Here is a 9,907-nt window from a genome sequence, read left to right on the forward strand (position 1 = left end):
AGAATCCAGTGGGTTCTGGTGTCTTTAGTAGCTCATTCTAAGATTTGTAATTTTTGCTCTCTTTCACTCTCTCTCTCTCTCTCTCTCTCTCTCTCTCTCTCTCTCTCTCTCTCTCTCTCTCTCTCTCTCTCTCTCTCTCTCTCTCTCTCTCTCTCTCTCTCTCCTCTCTCTCTCTCTCTCTCTCTCTCTCTCTCTCTCTCTCGCTCTCTCTTTCTCTCTCTGTCCCTCAGTGTTGGTAGAACTCTCCAGTGCGGCTGTGTATCCAGACATCAGCAGACGTTGTAAATAACTGGTCGTGGCACACTGCACTGGAGGAACAGTGCTGGAGCCACACTCATAAATAATTAACTGATCCAGACCATTCTCACATCCTCCTGGTCCTTCCAGACACATGTACGCCTGCACATAGGTATGTAGTTGAGTGCACGTATACATGAGTGCATGATGCATGCACGTACATGCACTTATGACTGTACACACACACAAACACACACTCCTATCCAGAGCGAGGCCATGAGGAGTTCAGAGGATAAGTTAATCAGAGGAGAGATCAGTGACGTCATCATCCCTCACCCAGGCTGGCAAAGGTTCTCTCTATACTTAGAATGACCTTCATCCACAGACACCCCAATGGAATACCCCAAGGAGAATACATTACTCATTAAGATAGAATGTGAAGACCAGCACTTTCTTAGACTGCCAAAAGGCTGACATAATGGCGCCGGAGGGGATGGCTGCTGTTTTACAGGCTCCTAACCAACTGTGCTATTTTGTAAGTTTGTAACTTATTTTGTATATAATGTTGCTGCTACCGTCTCTTATGACTGAAAAGAGCTTCTGGATATCAGAATAGCGATTACTCACCTCGAACTGGACGAAGATTTTTTATTTAATGAGTCCGATGCGAAGGATATACTACTTCTCCGAGACTAGGCCCAAATCCCTGTCATTCGCGTGAAGAAAAGACGGAAATACAGGGGGCGGAGATCGGGGTGCCTTGTTAGAATTGGTCGGCGAGTGGGTAACCCGCCTCTGCCATCCGTTCTATTGGCCAACGTGCAATCACTGGAGAATAAACTGGATGATCTCCGTTCGAGACTATCCTACCAACGGGACATTAAAATCCGTAATATCTTATGTTTCACCGAGTTGTGGCTGAACAACGACACGGATAATATACATTTGGCTGGGTTTTCCGTGCATCGGCAGGACAGAACAGCTACGTCTGGTAAGACAGGGGTGGGTGTGTGTGTCTATTTGTCAATAACAGCTGGTATGCGATGTCTAATATTAAGGAAGTCTCGAGTTATTGCTCGCCTGAGGTAGAGTACCTCATGATAAGCTGTAGACCACACTATCTACCAAGAGAGTTTTCATCTATATTTTTTGTAGCCGTCTATTTACCACCACAAACCGATGCTGGCACTAAGACCGCACTCAACGAGCTGTATAAGGCCACAAGCAAACAAGAAAATGCTCATCCAGAAGCAGTGCTCCTAGTGGCCGGGGACTTTAATGCAGGCAAACTGAAATCCTCATTTCTACCAGCATGTCACATGTGCAACTAGAGGAAAACAAATCTAGACCACCTTTACTCCACACACAGAGACACATACAAAGCTCTCCATCGCCCTCCATTTGGCAAATCTGACCATAATTCTATCCTCCTGATTCCTGTTTACGAGCAAAAACTAGGAAGCACCAGTGACTCGCTCAATACAGAAGTGGTCAGATGACGCGGATGCTACGCTACAGGACTGTTTTGCTAGCACAGATTGGAATATGTTCCGGGATTCATCCAATGGCATTGAGGAGTATACAACCTCAGTCACCGGCTTCATCAATAAGTGCATCGACGACGTCATCCCCACAGTGATCGTACAAACATATCCCAAACAGAAGCCATGGATTACAAGCAACATCCGCACCGAGCTAAAGGCCAGAGCTGCCGCTTTCAAGGAGCAGGACACTAATCCGGACTCTTATAACAAATCCCGCTATGCCCTCAGACGAACCATCAAACAGACAAAGCGTCAATACAGGACTAAGATTGAATCCAACTACACCGGCTCTGATGCTCGTCGGATGTTGCAGGGCTTGCAAACTATTACAGACTACAAAGGGAAAACCAGCTGCGAGCTGCCCAGTGACGCAAGCCTACCAGACGATCTAAATGCCTTTTATGCTCGCTTCGAGGCAAGCAACACTGAAGCACGCATGAGAGCACCAGCTGTTCTGGACGACTCTGTGATCACGCTCTCCATAGCCGATGTGAGCAAGACCTTTAAACAGGTCAACATTCACAAGGCCACGGGTCCAGACGGATTACCAGGACGTGTACTCAGAGCATGCGTGGACCAACTGGCAAGTGTCTTCACTGACATTTTTAACCTCTCCCTGACCGAGTCTGTAATACTTACATGTTTCAAGCAGACCACCATAGTCCCTGTGCCCAAGAAAGTGAAAGTAACCTTCCTAAATGACTACCGCCCCGTAGCACTCACATTGGTAGCCATGAAGTGCTTTGAAAGACTGGTCATGGCTCACATCAACACCAAAATCCAGGAAATTCTAGACTCACTCCAAATCGCATACCGCCCCAACAGATTCACAGATGACGCAATCTCCATCGCACTCCACACTGACCTTTCCCACCTGGACAAAAGGAACACCTATGTGAGAATGCTGTTCATTGACTACAGCTCAGCGTTCAACACCATAGTGCCCTCAAAGCTCATCACTAAGCTAAGGACCCTAGGACTAAACATCTCCCTCTGCAACTGGATCCTGGACTTCCTGACGGGCCGCCCAACACATCTGCCACTCTGATCCTCAACACGGGGGCCCCTCAGGGGTGCAAGCTTAGTCCCGTCCTGTACTCCCTGTTCATCCACGACTGCATGGCCAAGCAAGACTTCAACACCATCATTAAGTTTGCTGATGACACAACAGTGGTAGGCCTGATCAACGACAAAGATGAGACAGTCTATAGAGAGGAGGTCAGAGACCTGGCAGTGTGGTGACAGGACAACAACCTCTCCCTCAACGTGAGCAAGACAAAGGAGCTGATCGTGGACTACAGGAAAAGGAGGGCCGAACATGCCCCCATTCACATCGACGGGGCTGTAGTGGAGCGGGTCGAGAGTTTCAGGTAGCTTAGTGGTTAAGAGCGTTGTGCCAGTAACCGAAAGGTCGCTGGTTCTAATCCCCGAGCCGACTAGGTGAAAAATATGTTGATGTGCCCTTAAGCAAGGCACTTAACCCTAATTGCTCCTGTAAGTCGCTCTGGATAAGAGCGTCTGCTAAATGACAAAAAAATAAAAAAATTGTTCACATCACCAACAAACTATCATGGTCCAAACACAGCAAGATAGTCATGAAGAGGGCACGACAACACATTTTCCCGCTCAGGAGACTGAAAACATTTGGCATGGGTCCCCAGATCCTCAAAAAGTTCTACAGCTGCTCCATTGAGAGCATCCTGACCGGTTGCATCACCGACTGGTATGGCAACTGCTCGGCACCCGACCGTAAGGCGCTACAGAGGGTAGTGCGTATGGCCCAGTACATCACTGGGGCCAAGCTTCCTGCCATCCAGGACCTATATACTAGGCGGTGTCAGAGGAAGGCCCAGAAAATTGTCAAAGACTCCATTCACCCAAGTCATAGACTGTTCTCTCTGGTACCGCACAGCAAGCGGTACCGGAGCGCCAAGTCAAGGTTCAAAAGGCTCCTTAACAGCTTCTAAACCCAAGCCATAAGACTGCTGAACAATTAATCAAATGGCCACCCGGACTATTTATATTGACCCCCCCCCCCCCCCTTTGTTTTTACACTACTGCTACTCACTGTTTATTATCTAAGCATAATCACTTTACCCCTACCTACATGTACAAAAAATTACCTTGACTAACCTGTACCCCCGCACATTGACTCGGTACCGGTACCCCATGTATGTAGCCTCGTTATTGTTATTTTATTATGTTTTTTTTGTGTGTTTTTTTAACTTTAGTTTATTTACTAAATATTTTCTTCACTCTATTTCTTGAACTGAATTGTTGGTTAAGGGCTTGTAAGTAAGCATTTCAAGATTTACACCTGTTGTATTCGGCGCATTTGACAAAAACAATTTGATTTGATTGATTTGATTTGAAAGTGTACAACAACAACGGTTCATCATCGTGTATGTTTCTCTGACTCCTCAGTTGCTGTGCTCTGATGAAATGTCACATAGGTGTGTGTTGGTGTGAAGGTGAGACAGTGGGACCATGTTTGTCTGAGTGTGTGAGTATTATGGATCACACACATAACCTTGCTCTCCCTCTCTGTGCTGATGTTGCAGACTAGGCATTGGGCTCTGGTGTGCTCCAGTTCTCTGTAGTTCTCTGCTTGCTGTGTTGGCGTTGCCTGCTGTATTCTGCATACTGTAACAGAGCACACCATCTGGCCTGACGCTATATGTCCCCTGTGGTGTTTGTGTGTTTGTGCGCCGTGCTCGTGGGTGTGTGCGCGCATGCTTGTGTGTGTGTGCGAGTCTAAGACGTCTGCTTTAGTCTAGATCTTGTTGATGACATAATCTCCAGTGCACTTTCGCTCCCCCCCCCCCCCCCCCCCCCCCCCCCCCCCATTCATCATGCACTGATCACCAACAGTGCGTAAAGAACATGACTTAGCGTGTGAGAATGTTTGACGTTGCGTGTGTGAGTGTGCTTGTGTATGCATGCATTTCATTGTGTGTGTGTGTGTTTGTGTGTTTGCATGTGTTATTGGTATCACTCCTATGCTGGAAGGCAGTGCTCTGTGAGACCCATGTTGCCTTGAGGTCCAGAGCACTCAGAACAGTTCTCATTAAATAGTAATGAAACAGCTACCAGCTTTCACAGTCTCACGTCAGAGTGAGACGTTCATCCTTGTTTCACAAATGTAACATTTTGAAGTTATTCCAAACGTCAACTTTCTATCGCTGCATTCAAACTTGCAACCTTTGGAATCAAAGGCAGATGCTAACTCACATCCACCATCCCCGTCCACAATGCCCTACCAAACCCGAATCCTACTTGAAGGTAACAGCGCTCACTGTTGCCCCTAGTGGCCGGTTTCCACATAATCTCCCGACGTCCTCAGAAATGGATGGACGTCGAATACTGACTTGTATCACGGTTGACCTGGCTGCAGATATACAGTACACCACTCCATCTCTTCTCTCGATACCCCCCGTCCTCTCTCCCCTGTTCTGTCTCCCTCACTCCCCCTCCCCCATGTTTGTCACTCTCTCATTCTCTCTCTCTCCCTCTCTATCTCTCCCTCCCTCTCTATTGCACCCTCTCTCCCCTCTCCCATCACACAGATTGGGTCACGTGCAGTGTGTGTGTGACCAGTGGTGCTATGGCCTGTGGCCCACACATAGCTCTGCTGCACATATCACAGCCAGTCTGCATGATTCATTCATAAGCCTTAAAAGGAGGGGATCTTAACACACACCTCACAACTGGCACACACTCTCCTGTGTGTGTGTGTGTGTGTGTGTGTGTGTGTGTGTGTGTGTGTGTGTGTGTGTGTGTGTGTGTGTGTGTGTGTGAGTGTGAGTGTGAGTGAGTGAGTGAGTGAGTGTGAGAGAGTGAGCGAGAGAGAGAGTGTGCACACGTGCTTGTGTCCATTAGCTCTGATGTGACGGAGGGCACTGCTGCCTATTCAGATGGTTAACCTGATACCATCTGTTCAGGTAAAGGATGTGATCTATTAAAATGGACAGAGCGACTCATTGGTGCAGGTCTGCGTGAGTATGAGAGGTATGTCTATGTTAGTGTGTGTTCCTGCATGTGTCTGTCACAGTATTCTCGAGGGTGAGCATGCTGATGTTGACTCTCTGCTCCCATCTTCTGGTAAAATCTATTTATTCACAATCCATTCCGTTCACTAGGGTTCAATGTGAATGGCTAGTAGATGTTGTTTACCTGATTCAAAGACAAACCAAAGATGCAGTATAAGAGTGACAAACAACTTCAACTTCTTTCTTTTTAATGTGTCAAATGTAATTCGGATGTAGACCCTGTCCTTCTAAGGTTCCTGTGATGACTCCAGTGGAGGCTGCTGAAGGGAGGACGGCTCATAATAATGGCTGGAACGGAGCAAATGGAATGGCATTAAACATAGAAAAAACATGTGTTTGATGTATTTGATACCATTTAACTTATTCCGCTACAGCCATTACCACGAGCCCGTCCTCCCCAATTAAGGTGCCACCAAACTCATGTGGATGACTCTTGAAGAATGTTAGCCTGAGAATGCTAGCATATTTCACCCTTGTCCATACAGTGCCTTCAGAAAGTATTCATACCCCTTGACTTATTCCACATTTTGTTGTGTTAAAGACTGAACTCAAAATGGATTAAATAGTTTTTCTCACCCATCTACAGCCCATAATGACCAAGTGAAAACATGTTTTTAGACATGTTTGCACATTTATTTAAAAATGAAATACATAAATATTTCATTTACATAAGTATTCACACCCCTGAGTCAATACATGTTAGAATCACCTTTAGCAGCGATTACAGCTGTGAGTATTTCTGGGAATGTCTCTAGGAGCTTTGCACACTTGGTTTGTACAACATTTGCACATTATTATTTTCAAAATTCTTCAAGCTCTGTCAACTTGGTTGTCAATCATTGCTAGACAACCATTTTCAAGTCTTGCCATAGATTTTCAAGTAGATTTAAGTCAAACTTGGAACTCGGACACACAGGAACACTCACTATCTTCATTGTAAGCAACTCCAGTGTAGATTTGACCTTGTGTTTTAGGTTATTGTCCTGCTGAAAGGTGAATTAATCTCTTAGTGCTTAACAATTTCAAGCATACCCATAACGTGATGCAGCCACCACTATGCTTGAAAATATGGAGAGTGGTCCTCAGTAATGTGTTGTATTGGATTTGCCCCAAACATAACACTTTGTATTCAGGACAAATAGCTTTGCCACATTTTTTGCAGTATTACTTTAGTGCCTTGTTGCAAACTGGATGCATGTTTTGGAATATTTTTTATTCTGCACAGGCTCTTTTCACTCTGTCAATTAGGTTAGTATTGTGGAGTAACTGCAATGTTGTTGATCCATCCTCAGTTTTCTCCTATCACAGCCATTAAACTCTGTAACTGTTTCATGGTGAAATCCCTCAGCAGTTCAAATCAAATCAAATCATTGGTCACATACACATATTTAGCAGATGTTATTGCAGGTGTAGCGGGTGTAGTTCCAACAGTGCAGTAGTATCTAACAATTCACAACAATACACACAAATCTAAAAGTAAAGGAATGGAATTAAGAAATATATCAATATTAGGATTGAGCAATGTCGGAGTGGCATTGACTAAAATAAAGTAGAATAGAATACAGTATATACATATGAGATGAGTAAAGCAGTATGTAAACATTATTGAAGTGACTAGTGTTCCATTATTAAAGCGACCAGTGATTCCATGTCTATGTATATAGGGCAGCAGCTTCTAAGGTGCAGGGTTGAGTAACCGGGTGGTAGCCGGCTAGTGATGGCTATTTAACAGTCTGATGGCCTTGAGATGGAAGCTATTTTTCAGTCTCTCGGTCCCAGCTTTGATGCACCTGTACTGACCTCGCCTTCTGGATGATAGCAGGGTGAACAGGCCGTGGCTCGGGTGGTTGATGTCCTTGATGATCTTTTTGGCCATCCTGTGACATCGGGTGCTATAGGTGTCCTGGAGGGCAGGCAGTGTGCCCCCGGTGATGCATTGGGCAGACTGCACCACCCTCTGGAGAGCCCTGCGGTTGTGGATGTTGCAGTTGCCGTACCAGGCAGTGATACAGCCCGACAGGATGCTCTCAATTGTGCATCTGTAAAAGTTTCTGAGGGTCTTAGGGGCCAAGCCAAATTTCTTCAGCCTCCTGAGGTTGAAGAGGCGCTGTTGCACAACCTCCTGAGGTTGAAGAGGCGCTGTTGCGCCTTCTTCACCACACAGTCTATGTGGGTGGACCATTTCAGATTGTCAGTGATGTGTACAACAAGGAACTTAAAGCTTTCCACCTTCTCCACTGCGGTCCCGTCAATGTGGATAAGGGCGTGCTCTCTGCTGTTCCTGAAGTCCACGATCAGCTCCTTCGTTTTGTTGACATTGAGGTTATTTACCTGGCACCACTCTGCCAGGGCCCTCACCTCCTCCCTGTAGGCTGTCTCGTCATTATTGGTAATCAGGCCTACTACTGTTGTGTCGTCTGCAAACTTGATGATTGAGTTGGAGGCGTGCGTGGCCACGCAGTCATGGGTGAACAGGGAGTACAGGAGGGGGCTGAGCACGCACCCTTGTGTGGCCCCTCTGTTGAGGATTAGGGAAGTGGAGGTGTTGTTTCCCAGTTGCACAGGGCGGGGTTCAGACCCCCAAGCTTAATGATGAGCTTGGAGGGTACTATGGTGTTGAAGGCTGAGCTATAGTCAATGAACAGCATTCTGACGTAGGTATTTCTCTTGTCCAGATGGGATAGGGCAGTGTGCAGTGTGATGGCGATTGCATCATCTGTGGATCTATTGGGGCAGTAAGCAAATTGAAGTGGGTCTAGGGTGTCAGGTATGGTAGAGGTGATATGATCCTTAACTAGCCTCTCAACTAGCCTCTCAAAGCACTTCATGATGACAGAAGTGAGTGCTACAGGGCGATAGTCATTTAGTTCTGTTCCCTTCCTCTCCGGCAACTTTAGGAAGGACGCCTGTGTCTTTGTAGTGACTGGGTGTATTGATACACCATCCAAAGTGTAATTAATAGCTTCAACATGCTCAGAGGGATATTCAATGTAAAAACATTGTTTTTTTTTTTCTTCTTTGAGGTTGGATGGATAACCTCCCTGGTCTTTGCGGTTGAATCTGTGTTTGAAATTCACTGCTCGACTGAGGGACCTTACAGATATGTGTGGGTAGTCATTTAAAAATCATGTTAAATACTAATATTGCACACAGAGTGAGTCTATGCAACTTATTATGTGACTTGTTAAGCACATTTTTACTCCTGAACTTATTTAGGCTTGCCATATTAAAGGGGTTGAATACTTATTAACTCAAGACATTTCAGCTTTACATTTTTTATTAATTTTAAACATTGCGCAAAACATAATTCCACTTAGAGATTATGAGGTAGTGTGTAGGCCAGTGACCCAAAAAATCTCAATTTAACCCATTTTAAATTCAGAATGTAACACAACAAAATGTGGAAAAAGTCAAGGGGTGTGAATACTTTCTGAAGGCACTGTATGTCACACCAGTGTGGCAATGTATGTTGGGTCTCAGATGCTTCAGCGGTCAGTAGATTGGAGAACATGATAGCCAGGAATGTGTGCCTGAGGGCGGGAGAGAGGAGCAGGCGAATGCCCTGGTCTCTTGGGCTTAGTCATCAGACACTGCATCACTGCCTCCAAATATCTTCACTGAACCTCTCTTTTTTCCCCACCCCTCTCTCCCTCCCTCCCTCCCTCCCTCCCTCCCTCCCTCCCTCCCTCCCTCCCTCCCTCCCTCTCCCTCTCTCTCTCTCTCTCTCCCTTCCCCCCCTTCTCTCTCTCTCTCTCCCTTCCCCCCCTTCTCTCTCTCCTCTCCATCCCTCTCCCCCTCCCCTCCCCCGTCTCTCTCTCTCTCCTCTCCATCCCTCTCCCCCTCCCCTCCCCCCTTCTCTCTATCTCTCTCTCTCTCTCCCCCTGCCTACTGTGGCTCCATCTGCTCTCTGTTCTCTCCAAATTTAACAAGGCATGTGGGGCAGGGCTGTGAATGGTGGTGACATCACCATAGAGATAGGTCTATGTCTCTGAACACATCACACATCCAACTTCACACTTCCTGTACAACACCTGAGCAGCCAGATCACTAGGGCCCTGAGGTTTCCCTGGTCAGTTC

This window comes from Coregonus lavaretus, assembly GCF_964263955.1.
Source record: "Coregonus lavaretus genome assembly, chromosome: 37".
NCBI classification, from domain to species: Eukaryota; Metazoa; Chordata; class Actinopteri; order Salmoniformes; family Salmonidae; genus Coregonus; species Coregonus lavaretus.